The 14809-nt window shown below is 40.3% G+C and overlaps 1 long non-coding RNA gene across 1 annotated transcript; it reads left to right on the top strand.

Annotated features, from left to right (window-relative positions):
• Positions 1-1741: 1741 nt before the first annotated feature.
• On the top strand, positions 1742-2387 carry LOC117537894. Its single transcript, XR_004567788.1, has 3 exons — positions 1742-1802; positions 2062-2224; positions 2324-2387. It is a non-coding gene; the product is annotated as an uncharacterized LOC117537894 (long non-coding RNA).
• Positions 2388-14809: the final 12422 nt, after the last annotated feature.

Here is a 14809-nt window from a genome sequence, read left to right as displayed (position 1 = left end):
GTCTGCATTTCCTGCCAAATACTAGCCTCAAAAAGATTAAAATATAATTAATGCAAATAAACTACTTCTACTAATAATAATAATAATAATAATAATCATAATCAATTCAATAATATAAATACTATATTTTATTATAATATAGCTGTAATATAGTCAAGACAAAACATGCTTATGACATGCTCAAAAACGGATATTTCTAAAATCTGTATTCAAATGTAGTTCCCTCTGTCAGCAATGTATCAACAACGACACACACATGCTATCAGTATTTCTCTGTGTTGTGGTTGACATGATGATGGCTGTTAGGAGTTAAGGGGAGAGGCTGAGCATCACCATGAAATGTGCAAATTGACATAAAAATGAATAAAAGGGGAAAAAATGCTCCATGTTTTTTAAGCTGTAAACTTGAACTGTTATGTAAGCCAACTAGACAGACAGTGTATCTCTCTTCCTCCTGTACATTAGCAGATCAAAGGCATAACATACTTGAATGAATGGTAAATAAAGAATGCTGGAAATAACTGCATCTCCATTAGTCTGTATGCTCTGCAGAGACTGCCTTCTTCATGTCCTGAATTGCAGCTGATGTTTTAATATGGCAATTGGCAATTTGACTTATACAACATTCGCAAGTTGATGCAAGTGATGCTCTAGTTTCTTCATGTTTTGTTTTTTTTCCCCCTCTTGCTTGTGCCGGACTGAAACTGTCTTTTCACCAACATCTCTTCACCTGCACTAGTGGCCGTATCAAAGTCGTGATTGGTCAGATGTCGATTCATTGCAACGGTGTCGGGTTACAAACGTGCTCCCCTTAGCCGCTTTCACACCGCAGGACTTGCCGTACTTTAGTGCCGGTGTCAGTACCAGATATGTTCGGCCTACCAGATATGTTCTGGTGTATTTCCGTCGCATCCGTCATCCGTCATATCCGTCATATACTCACCTCCCTCTGCTCCCAGCGCTATGCTGCCACACACCGGCCGTCTGCGGAACTGCAGCCGGAGGAACTCGGTACAGCTTGTTATGTGTGAACGATCTAGATCCCTCCGCTTCCCCATAATTACCGCGACCATTTTAACTTTCATGACAGAAATGGAGAGCTTTTATGCTGAGATAAAGCAGTACGTGCTCAATGGTGGTTACCACAATCTCACCATCGCCGCTGAAAAGCATGATAAAAGGAAGGCGTTAATTCGGAGGGCATCCAAACAATACCTGATCAAAGGTAAGTAACAGAATAAGACCATGGTTAAGTCACGAACATACGTTTTTATTATGAGGTATAAACCCCCTGTACATGTGACATCATCACATCCCTTTACTTATAGGGATCAATAAAGTATATATCTATCTATCTATTTATCTAATGGTGTTTTTTGGTGCAAAAGTGATCATACCTCTAATGGTTTATCATATTGCAATTCCAACATTTTTCAGTAAATCGCAAGGACTCCACAGCTTGTTTCTCCTTTTTCTTTTTATACACACTTTACATTACTGTAGTTGTTACGTCTAAACCACATTTGCCACTGGATTTCTTGAACAGCTTTTAGTCATAATGTCATCTCTACACATGTCTAAATGATTGTTTTGTTGTTCCTGTTGTGCCAGCTGGAGATTTGTACTACACATACAAGGACAATGAGAGGATGGTTGTGTGCACCAAGGACCAAATTATCAATGTCCTGAAGGAGTGCCATGATAACCTGGGTTCCGGAGGTCATGCAGGGAGAAGGCGCACCACCGAGAAGGTTTTGGCAACGTACCACTGGTCCACTATGCGGGAGGACGTGAAGAAATGGGTGGGAGTTTTTGACTGACTGACTGATTATTGATCTACAGAAATGTGTTGTATGTGTACATTGAAACAGAGTGAGACAGTGTGGATCTCATTGGCCCACTTCCCTCCACTGCTAAGGGCAAAAGGTACTATCATGATGGGCTGAAGCATGTGTAACCTCCTTTAAAGGTTCTAAACGTGAAGAATCTGGTTTAAAAAGAAAGGAAATCATTTACAGTGATTCTGTATGTATTTACAACATTCTGCATTTTATATTGCAGATACATTCTAACAGCGACTGATCTGTTCACGAAGTGGGTGGTAGCAAAAACGCTCTACCACAAAACAGCTGTTGAGGTCTCAAAAAAGATTGTAAATATTCTTCTCGATTTCGGTCTTGTCGAGAAGATCATTACCGACCAAGGACGGGAATTTGTCAATGAGGTACAATAATCTATCTAATACAGTGTATGTGTTATGTGTAACAATGTAATACGATTTTTCAGGTAATTTGGTAATTGGTGTACACTAAACCATCTGCAGGTCAACCGTGGTGTTTTTGATGCACTGGGTGTAAAACACTGCATCACTTCAGCGTACCATCCCCAGTGCAATGGCCAAGATGAGCGTACAAACCAAAACATAAAAAAAGCACTTGCAAAGTACTGTGGAGAGGACCAGAATGACTGGGATTTACATCTGAGGGGCATTGTGGCGAGCATTAACACCTCAAAGCAGGTACAATGTTGTAACAAATGCAGATGGAAACAATACTCAACAGAGATACTAAAAGGAATTTTTATGCTTTCAGAGGTCAACCAAGTGCACGCCCTATTTTGCCCAGTTTGGGAGGCACCCTCGCGTCCCGGGTGTTATAAATTCTACAGTCAATGACAGGGATGATACCTCTGTTTTGGTGCCTGCTGATGAGGCAGAACAGCAGCTTGAGGCAAAGGCTGCAACCATTGCAGATTTGCACTCGAAGGTGAGAATAAAATGGCAATATTTAAAACATAATAACTCCTAAAAAATGCAAGCGTATGTTAAGGACTGTAAATGATAACTGTTACATATCTTTCTCAGATTTACCAGAACATCCAAATAGCACAACAGAGACAGAAAATCTCTTTTGAAAAACGCAAGGGAAAGAATGTGAAATCTTTCCTGATTAACGTTGGAGATGAGGTCCTAAGAGCGAATAAGAGGAAGGAGGGCCGAAAAGGTGGAAAACTGGAGTGCAACTGGTTTGGCCCTTATGTGGTTTCCTCAATCACCAACAAGGGTGTGGCAACCCTGTTGAGCTCAACAGGAGCTCAGCTGAGACAGAGTGTGAATGTGTCTCAGCTGAAGCCCTTTATCAGGCCTATGTTGAGAGGTATTTTGATTATCAATACAAGGACACATTTTAGGTATACTTCATGTGTGGTACTTCAATAATACTGTTTATTTTGTGTCTATCTAATAACAGCTGAACCGAAGTTGGATTCGGAGGGGTCAGTTGCTGACCACCAGTATGCCCTCTCTGGTGCGAAATACGCAAAGGATCTACATCCGATTCAAGACAAGCTGGTAGATATATGTTTACTTCATGCACAGTGATGGAGGTGCATTGTTTTGATTTTAATTTTTCTATGTTTTCTATTGGCTTGAAGTATGTTTTGCAATCTGTTATTTGCAGCTCAGCTATGTGCTAGACCACAATAGGCCTGGAGCAGAGGTCATTGTGAAGGAGGGTGATGTGTGCCTGACCAGAGAGGACTTTTGGAGCCTGGGTCTTCCTCAGTGCATGGAGTCAAATGTAGGTATACTTGAGCTTTCCTCCCAACTTCATCTTGTCTCAAATAAATGGCACAGGTAACTTACTGTTGTTACTGTTTCAGATTGGAAACACGTGCCTGAAGATGGTACAAGAAGCCACCCAAAGACATGTACGGTTTTCAACAGACATCATTGGCCTGCTTTTTTCTTTTGAATAACACATATTTTCTAAATAGCTGTTTAGTGGTGAAACTCCAATCTCGTGAAGTGTGGTTGTCTCTTGTTGTTGAACATACTTCTATGAAGATTTCATTTTTTTTGAAAAACTATCAATATAGGGCAAAGATATATACATCGTGGATATGTATGTGGTTCCTACCTGGAAGTCCAAAACAGCTGACGTGTTGGCCAGTTTTCCAGTAAGTTCCTGTTGCTTGAGACCTATGTTTCTTGAAATTGATATACAGCAACTTAAAATCCCTTGTTTAAAATACTAGGCTGACCAATTGGCCACCAAGGACATGGTTTTCATCCCTGCCTGGAGTCGGCAGCAAGGAAAGGCAGATCACTATTTGCTTTGCGTGAGTCTGTTCCAAATGATCTCACCAGCATGTACAAAATGAACATAAGTTGTGCTGTGTGGTTTTCTTCTGGTGTTTGATTATGTCTAATTTCAGCTATTTTGTCAATGGTTGACAGGTGATCAAGCCAGCAAAGAGAGAGTTATATTTGCTCGACCCTCTTAAGCCAGATGGCTTTGGGGACAATTCCTACAAGGACATATTTAGGTTTTTGTAACATGATTACCCCCTCACCGTTCTGTGGCTTGTATGGGAGTTCTAAATAGTTTATAGTATTCTAATACTGCAGTAACCATCTTGTAGACCAGGGGTCTGAATCTGATCAAATTCATTTATAATTAGGGCCGGGACTTTAACGCGTTAATTAAGATTAATTAATTACACACAAATTAACACGTTAAAAAAATTAACGCATTTTAATCGCACTTATTTTTGCACCGCGGAACGTTTCTCACTGGATGAGTTTCAGGCGTACCGATTATACTGGAGCACCAACTAACGTTCATGACTTCAGACAACAACAAACCACAGTGAACAACAGTGGGAAATGTTGTTTTAAAAAACGGACGGATGGAAGCGTCGATAAGAGCACGGTTGTGTGCAAATTATGCAAAAAGGAATTCGCATATCACCGCAGCACATCAAGCCTCAAGTATCACCTCAATGCAAAACATATATCAGCTAGCGTGGACGTTAGCCTCTTTTATCGCGTTCACACCAAAAAGAGCTGGTACTAAAATTAGTTCATGAGAACCTTTTTACCCCCACGAAAGTCCCTGCTAGAGAGCAGAGAGCTGCTAGAGAGCAGGGACTTTCGTACGGCTCTCTTGTGAGAAAAGAGCTATATTTCTGATTGGCTGGGCGGATTGCAAACCACGCCCCGTAAAACTCCCAAAAAGTTTTGTGAAGCCACCATTTTATTATCCTCGCATTAGCATTATTAGCATTAGCCCAGCGCAGAAACGCAGAGAGACTAACTTATGGCAACACAAAATAAAACATGGGAGTGGTGGAGATGAGGAGGTGTCGGCGTTCTGGCGATTTACTCGGAAGGCTTCAGTAGAAGCTGCTGGGACTCCCAGCAGCGTCTACTGAAGCCAGTCCCCAACTCCGGGGACTTCCGGCCGGGGACTTTGGGCGGCAGTATACGCCGTGAAGTGGTTTGCGGCCTGCCAGTAAACCCAGCGCAGAAGAAGAAGAAGTGACGTCAGCGGCTTCATTTGCCTAATCCTCCCCCAGGTTCAAAGAGTTCTCATGAACTAAATTCTCATGAACCTTTGTGGGAAAAGTACTGCGGTGTGAATGCGCCTAATGGTATACTAAAATCCATGTGAAAAAAATTGCTTCTCACTGTTCTTAGGTCAAATATTTATATGTGATTAAAAATGCGATTAATTTCGATTAATTAATTACAAAGCCTCTAATTAATTAGATTAATTTTTTTAATCGAGTCCCGGCCCTATTTATAATATATCTCCATTTCCACAAAGTCTGGAGTGTCCTTAGTGGAACCAAAAGAAAAAGAGTCTGCAACAGGATGCTATGAATTATAATATTCATTTTGTTATAAGCCTTGTTCAAAGGTTGTTTTCAAGTTCAGCTTTGTTCAGCGGCTGGTAAACGTATTTTTGTTTGTTTTATTTTAGCCCCGTTCAGTGGCTTTCATAACTTTCCTCTTTTAAGGCATGCAATAGTTCAATGTAAGGAAATCCAAAAACATGAATTATATTGAGTATAGCGTTCCTTCACCAAATCAATTCCCATGTCTTATCATTTCTTTTGACAGTGACCTAGCGCACCGCATTGCTCCAGGTCAGTGGACAGTAAAGTTCGGCAGAGACGTCAAGGTACATTTCTCCACCATCTCATACACCTGCTTTCACATGTCTTTATTTTCCATTTGACCATGAACATCACTGTTATATTCCAAATTCTTACAGGGTTAGCCTCACCAAACCACGGGCAATGACTGTGGTGTCTTCATACTGATGGTAAATTCCTCCCTTGACACTTTTTTTTAAGGGGTTTTGTTAGTTTTTGAAACTCATAACTTAACAGATCTTTATCCTTTCACAGTATGCACTCAACTTCAGCACAGATGCTCCACTTTGGTTTACCGAGGTCAGTATTTATCCTCTGAGTTAGTATTTCAGGGGGAAGAGGGGGCTAACATTGAGTAGACAAATGATGAGGTTCCATTCATTTTCAACTTTATTATTGTTACATTTTCTTTTAGCGGGACATAGCACAGATCCGGAAATGGTGGTGCATTATGCTCATGGAACGATACCAGATTGAAGGGTAAATCATACATTTTAAATGTTACTTTATAGACAACAGTTTCTTTGACACTGATTTACATTTTCATCCTGATATTATGTGATTTTTATAGCCACGGACAGAGGTTTTCTTACTGGACCAATGAGGCCGAAGAGCTGCTCAAAGGGGCACTGGAGCCAGTGTACAGGGTCTCAAAGAAGCAAAAGACAGAACATGAGGTCAATAGGCACACTCCTGTTTGTGATAAAGAAATGTAACAATCCAGATTATTTAACACATGCATACATATCAATATTGATAATTGTATACACATGTAATTAAACAATCACATGACCCACACCTTATATTTTCCTTCAAAGGTCCAGTTTCAAAAGTCCGACATGTGCTTCATATTGGAGGTAATATCTTTTCAGTGAAGCAGTAACTGTTTTTTGTTTAAAAAACGACCTATGATCACGGCAGAATTTCCAACTATTATGTCTCACTGCTTTTTTTAACTTTATTGATAGCTGTTTTTTACCTCAAGGAGAAGAATAACAAAACATAAGAAAAATGTGTGTGATATATTCAACATTAATATTAAAAATGTGTCTTTTGCTACCTGAAGCCCAAAGAATCTTGGTATTTCGATTGTGCTGGCAACAGTCTAGTCAATGTGTTGTTAAATATGTTTGATCTAGTCTGACCAATACTTCACAGCTGCCAAACTGTCTTCTCTCGGACCTTCTGATGGAAGTGGTTCTCCAGGAAGGTGACAAAGCGTACTCATCACTCACTCTAGTGTGTACCACCTTCAGAGACACAATGTCCACTGTGTCTTTCAGAAGAGGGGCCCACTTTCGCTGGCTTGAGAGTAAGTGATTCAGTGAAGGTGCAGCAGTATACGACAGCTGTGGTGTCTATGCATATTTTTAATGGCTCTATTGAAATGCTTGTTTTACACAGGTGTTGCTACATGGAGTTTGTTCTCTGCTTCATACAAGCAGGATTTCAACGTCATGTACACCATTGACACCTGCCGTGGATGCTTGGAGCCTTACAAAAACTGCAAACCAGGTAGACTTCTTATTCTGGATAATAATGTTTATGTGTCATTACATATTTAGTGTGTTGTGGTCCTAGTGTGATTCAATTACAATATTTTCTTTTTCTATTCATAGGATATGTTGGGAAAGGTAAAAGAGGAGAATTGCAGGGCATCTACTCTGATGACCAACATCCAGGCTATTGCAGTCCCTTCTGCAACCAGATATCATAGGTAAAGATTAACTCACACAAACAAATGTCAGAATAGACTAAATTGTCACTGCAATTAATGAAGATCATCATTTGATATCTTACCTTCAAGTTTGGTTTTCCCGGACGCTGCCCGTCGTGGACTTCGGGTCGTGGACTTCGGGTCGTGGCTGAACCTGTCTCTGCAGTCCTGCCTTGGGTCATGCTGCTTCCCTGATGGCTTCCTCATATATTCTGAACAATCTGTGCTGTTTTCCTATCCACATGTAAAAGGAACTAGAAGGATTTCTTGATACTAAGGGCTGTAGAGAAAAGTTTGGAGCTTTTTCCATTAACGTTGAAGTTCAAATTCTCAATAAACACTTGAATGCTGTGCTGTCTTTCTATTTACTTGAATGTGTGAATTCATTCAGTTGGGTAGGTAAGCTTGGGATGGATATATTAAATATATACATACAAAAAATTAGAGACTCTTTCCAATGAAAGTAGCTAGCCGCAATAGCTCCAAGATTGCTATATCTAGTTTGTAGGTCGCCAAGTTGGCATCATTGACAGTTCGTCTCTTAAAGCCTCTAAAGCTCTGCAACAAAAAAGGATCATTATGAATGTAAATACTATACATGGTAATGCAGCAGGGCATAGTGCGATGAGGCAGGCAGGCAGAACCAGATTTATTTCTAAATATTTGTCGATCAATATTAGGCTACACTAATATAAGGCTACTAGTATTATGATATTACTGCAATAATATTCCAGTGGTGGCTGCTTAAGGTTGTTTCTGGCTCGTTTGATCCAAACATTGTCCAAAGCTCAAAATGTATTGTAATAGATGTAAGAATTCTCAAAATGTACAATATGTTTTGATCCAACACAATATTCTGATTCAATCCATATATGTTAGGGGTTTTTTTTTCACCAAAATAAATAGACTGCCTTCTCTCCAGCTCACCGCACACAAAGGGGGGGGGGGGGGGGGCATCTGTATTAACGGGTCAGTCTATAAGCACTCTAATAGCACCATAAATTACATTTAAATAACCACAAAAAGACAATTATTGTTTCCGATATTGATTTAACGAGATGCTGTTATAACATGGAAACGGCTTAATTTAAAAAAATAAGCTTCAAAAATGTTTTATGAAGCACACTGGGTACAGCCCTGTAATACATGTGTTCCGTGTGTATATAGTCTTACGCAAGAAACACATAGCATGAACAGACTGCAACAAAACCAGTCTTACAAAACAGACTTCTGCTAAACTGGTGCAGAAGCAAAGCATCTGCCTTAGATGAAGTTCACACAGAACTGTGGAAAAGGGAGAACATCTGTACTTGCTTTCAACGACATGATCAGGCTTATATATTATAAAAGTGTTGGCTAAAGTAACGCAGAATATATATATTTTTTAATTGTAAATAATTAAGTACACACACATAACAAGCTGTACCGAGTTCCTCCGGCTGCAGTTCCGCAGACGGCCGGTGTGTGGCAGCATAGCGCTGGGAGCAGAGGGAGGTGAGTATATGACGGATATGACGGATGACGGATGCGACGGAAATACACCCGAACATATCTGGTAGGCCGAACATATCTGGTACTGACACCGGCACTAAAGTACCACGGCACTGAATCCGCCAGGGGGCTAGTGCCAATCGCATTCACACCGTAGTACTTTCCCTGAGGCAAGATTACGCTGACGTCACTTCGTCTTCTTCTTCTCTGGGTTTACTGGCAGGCCGCAAAACCACTTCACGGCGAGTACAAAAAAAAACGAGAGAAGAAGAACTACACGGGGGAGGGGGTATAAAGCCCACCCGCTGACTGTATGAGGCGTTTGTTTACTTTCCGACCTCAGACATGATGGAGTTCATAAGGGTAATAAGGGTAATTTACAAATAAAATACCCCATTATAACAATGGACTTTATCTGTAGGCCCTATGTATTTATTATATATTACCCCCTCAGGCTGATTTTGGAAAAGGACATTAACCCTTGTTTGGTGTTTTTCCCTTATTTATCTCAAACAAATGACATGATAAATTACTTGTGTTTATGTGTGTAAGACTTGTGTTTCTGCCCCTGCCATTGCTGCACAAGGTTGCAACATTGTAGATAAATTCAACCACCGACACCTGTCTGCTCTCACATTCTTCTATTCTGCAAATTTGGGGTGGGACACAATAAATAAAGCTGCGCCCGTTTGTTTGTTTTATTGCACAGTCAAGACATAACAATAACGGCATCACGCTGTTCCAGGTGTGTCGTATGCATGTAAATTGAAGTTAAATAAAAGTGTGAAATGTAAAATAGTACAAAAGTACTTTCAAAACAATGTAACAGTGGCAATATATATAGCAGCAGACACACCTTAGTGCAAGTTAGGTGTCAGTATTAAAAAACAGTGGCAATATATATATATAATAACAATAGAAAATCGTTACCACTCTTATTATTGTGGTCTTTAATTTTGTTATAGTCCTGCCTGAGTTTCTTTATTTTTACCCGGCATCCGTGTACGATTCCCAGCTCAAGTAGCTTTTGCAAACATCGCTCAAAACATTTGGAGTTGGGAACTGCTTTCTATAGAAGCTGCTGCATCCCGTCCTCAGAGTAAATTGCCAGAAGCGCCGACACTTCCTCATCATTCCACCGCTCTGGTGTTGTAGTAGCCTACGTGTGGTCATAACTGCTTTAAAGTACAAAAAAAGTACTCGCTCAGGTGTGGATGTGGTTTTGTAGCGAGGAATAAAATGGCTGCCTAACAAAAAAAATTCAGAGTCTAACGGGGCGTGGTTTGCAATTCGCCCAGCCAATAGAAATAGAATAGAAATTGGCACTCTTTTATCACCAGGTTCGTACCACCTCTCTAGCAGGGACTGAAAATGGCCAAAAGAGTTCCCGGCACTGAGTAGTCCCGGCGGTGTGAACTCGACATTATTGGTACTAATGGAACTAAAGAACCAAAGTACCAAAGTACCAGGGAAAGTCCTGCGGTGTGAATGCGGCTCTTGTCTCACCTCTCACTCTCACTCTCGCGGGGGGTGCGCGGAGAACTGAGCAGAGAACTGTGCACAGCAGCTGAGGCCCTCTGGGCGGGGCCCCCTGCGCAAGGCGGGGCCCCATGCAGCCTGCGTGATTGGCCTGTAGGGAGGGGCGGCCCTGGTTTTATAATCAAAAGTGTTCAGTAAGTGTAAAGCAAGACAACTGAGCAATGTCTATGTTTTCCTTATGCCATATGAATAAGACATTTAATATAATTGTAAAGTGTTGTGTCACAATGATGTTCAATAAATTAAATTGGCTATAAATACCATACATTGTTGCAAGGAACAGATTTGATCATCAATAACATTTCATATACTCTCAATCATAATCATAAAAATGAAAGCAACTAAAGTGACATTATATTAACAATTTGTTTTTAATCACATTGTTAATTAGTAGAGTCCACGCTCCCTCTGCAAGCAATTATCTCACAAATTCATAAAAATAAAATAAAGCTCTAGTATTGGTCATATTGACCCATGCTGTTGTAACCATGGAGCCATAAACAATAATAGAAGAACAACCATTGAATGTTAAACTGTGGGCCAAGAAAATAAATATACAACATTCTTTCTCACATAACTTAGCAAGAAAAAAATCCCACAAACTTAGAGCAGCTCCCACACACCACCACAGACATGTTGTTTTATGTGGAGATGTTAAAAAACAAAAAGGCTCTCAAATATAGATACATTTATGTGTAACAATCCCCTAAAAAGTATTAAAGTATTACAATAATTGCTATGAAGTTTGATGTTTTACTGTATTGAAAATACGTGTTTGGGCAAATTGCATTTTGGTCGACCACAGAGCAGAAAAAACTGCTGGATGCTTAAAAAGAAATACCTTGAACTCGTGAGGACAGGATGGTATGAACTCTGTAAACTTTCTCTAGTGCTCTCAATAAAATAAAATCCACATTTAATAATAAAAAAAAAGATATTTGGATTGAGAAATAGATAATAAAAAGCCCCCCAAATGCTGCTCTACATGTAAAATATCACAATGTGTTTGTTGCAAGGGGATAAGAGCAATAATGAAAACTTGTATTTCATCGCAATATTAGCAAATGTTCCCTCAGACAAAAACATGTTTGTTCGGGCTAAAAGGCAACACTAATACATCATTGACTTATTGATGTTAATATTCTTATTGTCGATGAAACTGAAATGTAAAACCTTTTTAGTGTTTATTACGGTCACTACTTCACAATTATTTCTTTGGAACCCTATATTTATAACCTTTTTTACATATACAGTTGTGGGCGGTAAGGTAAATCATTACTGAATGAGGTAATGAAAGAATATTCTGTAACACTGGAGATATAATGTAAAAGGAATGACAAAATCGTTTAGTATTTTTTAGCGGGGAAGATTTTTGTCCAACTGGCCAAGAGAGGATTCGGTTTAAGTAAAACTGACAGGCCAATGACAGGTTGCTCATATGGTTGGAGTTGCAAATAAGCAAAGCAAAAGTGCTGATTACAAAACAAGCAATGGCAGAAAAATAAATGTGGTCAATCAATCAATCAATCAATCAATGTTTATTTATATAGCCCAATATCACAAATGTTACATTTGTCTCAGTGGACTTCACAGTTTGTACAGAATATCAGTATGACAATACGACACCCTCTGTCCTTAGACACTCACATCGTACAAGGAAAAACTTCCGGAGAAAACCCACAGTTTAAAGGGAAAAATGGGAGAAACCTCAGGGAGAGCAACAGAGGAGGGATCCCTCTCCCAGGACGGACAGAAGTGCAATAGATGCCGTGCGTAAATTGAAAAGATAATACATTTGCAACATAGGTAGTCCAAATGTTTGGAAATGCATGTGTGTATAATAGGAAGATGAATCCATGAGGATATCCATCCAGGACCTATGATCCAGGACCACAGCCACGACTCAAGATCCAGGGCTCGCGATCCAGGACACAGGACCGCAGGATCATCCATGACTCCGGATCCCAGCGTATATAGACACCAAAAAGAGAGAAATTTGGGGAAGCTGGGTTAATCGGAACATGAGAGTACACAGGTATTGACAGAGAGAAGAAAGAAGTAAGATGTCCCCCGACAAACTAAGCCTATATCAGCAAAACTAGGGGCTGAATCTAATCTGCCATAACTATAAGGTTTATCAAAAAGGAAGGTCTTAAGCGCACTCTTAAAAACGGATAGGGTGTCTGCCGCCCGAACACAAACTGGAAGCTGATTCCACAAATGTGGAGCTTGATAAGAAAAGGCTCTGGCTCCCATTGTACTTTTAGAGACTCCAGGAACAACCAACAACCCTGCATTCTTGGAACGCAATGCCCTAGTAGGACATATAATGAGTTATTTATGGTAAGATGGCGCTTGCCCATTAAAGCCCCTGTCACACTGTCCCAAAATTGACACCCGATGGACACACGATAAAGGAAATGTTCAAATTCGGCTGTGATCGTAGCAACATCGGGCCATTCGTGAGGGCATCTAAGCCATCGTATGACCGCCGGTGGAGTTTCTCAGGCTCCGGCAGCAACTTCGTGAGCGGCAACTTCGTAAGGCACTCGTGAGGGCATCTTGTCAAATCGTGTCATCTTCGTGTTATCATCGGTGCATTCACCCTCACTCTGATCGGGGCGAATGCCCGATGGCACCGATGATAACAAGATGCCCTCACGATGGCCTTACGAAGGGCAAAATTGACACACGAATTCAACACGAAAATGAACCTTCGCAAGGTCCTTCGGCAATTTGTTGGCATGCCAAAGATTTTGCCATCGAATTTTGGATTACTGGAACTACAAAAATGAATAGGCGTTGAACATTAAATATACATGACAACCCCTCTGTATTAGTTATAGCAATATTTAAAATCTTTAAGACTTTAAATTATCTTTATATTTTATTATTCAAAGTAATATCAGAGCAATACCTGTGTTTCTACTCATGAAATTGTGACAGATGCTTAGATGTTTGATGGTGACATCAGTGATGTAATGTAGGTAAACATGAGGCTTGGGGATTACTGGCTTCAGAGTGTTGCCAGGTTAAAGCTGTCACGTCTCCATCAACCATTACACAACCATTAACCCTGTTAGGCTTTGACTCAACCTCTTAGTGTAAAGGACTTCAATGACAGTAATTAATGCATGATCTTATTTCAACACTTTTTGCCCTCTTATTTTAAATGAAAATGATAGCCTGGTTGGCAACTGGCCTGTATGAGTGCATGTTTCTGTTGTTTTTAGCAATCAACTTTAGATCAAGATCAAAATAGCAGGATAGTGATGAAACTCACATGCAGCACTATACAGTAGATGCTATGTGTGTCTGCATTGACCCTTATGGACAAGTCCCAATCCTATTACAGCCTGTAAGCTGGCAGCCTGTCAGGCCTCAGAGTGAAGAGTCGAACCTTCGTGTCAGAGCAAACAGCTAAGTGGACAGAAACCATGACAGTGCCTGACAGGCTTCACCTGAGGTATGAGGCAATCAGCCTCTCGAGTTCTTTTTTGTTTTTCTTGTGTCTGTGTCTGTGACCTGCTGCTGGGATTTAAGGAGGAATAAAATGTTAGTCTACATGTTGTAATCACAAGCACATGGGCTTTGCCGATCAACTCTCTCCTTCTAGGAACTGTATTTTAATACACACATGCCATAGTTTGTGGGCGATTTATGGACCCATAGGCTGCCATTTAGGGAAAGATTTGGTTTATGGTCAGCAGTATAATGAAACTACACTGCAGCACACATACACTTTAAAACATGTGAAATGTTTAGCATAATTATTTCTTTAAAGGAGACCTATCATGCTATATTTAAATGATATATTATGACTATATAAGGTATATTTATACATTTTATTTTTCAAAATACCAAACAGATCATTTTTTAGCCATGCCTCGTTTCGCTCATTTTCGCTCTATTCCAAGCCTGTCTTTGAAAATTCTGAGCAGCAGCTGACCACGCCCCCCTGCAGAAGAGCCGGGCATGAGCCGGCGACAGTCACGTTACCATGCTTGCTGTGATTACGAGTGTGGAATAAACATGTCATCTCAGAGCAATGCATGTGTTCAAGCATATTATCAATTTGATCCAGAGACTGACCCTGAAGCAGCGGAGGTTTTGGTGGAGGTG

Source organism: Gymnodraco acuticeps, unplaced genomic scaffold, assembly GCF_902827175.1.
Source record: "Gymnodraco acuticeps unplaced genomic scaffold, fGymAcu1.1, whole genome shotgun sequence".
Lineage (NCBI taxonomy): Eukaryota > Metazoa > Chordata > Actinopteri > Perciformes > Bathydraconidae > Gymnodraco > Gymnodraco acuticeps.
This window is presented reverse-complemented; position numbering and strand designations above follow the sequence as displayed.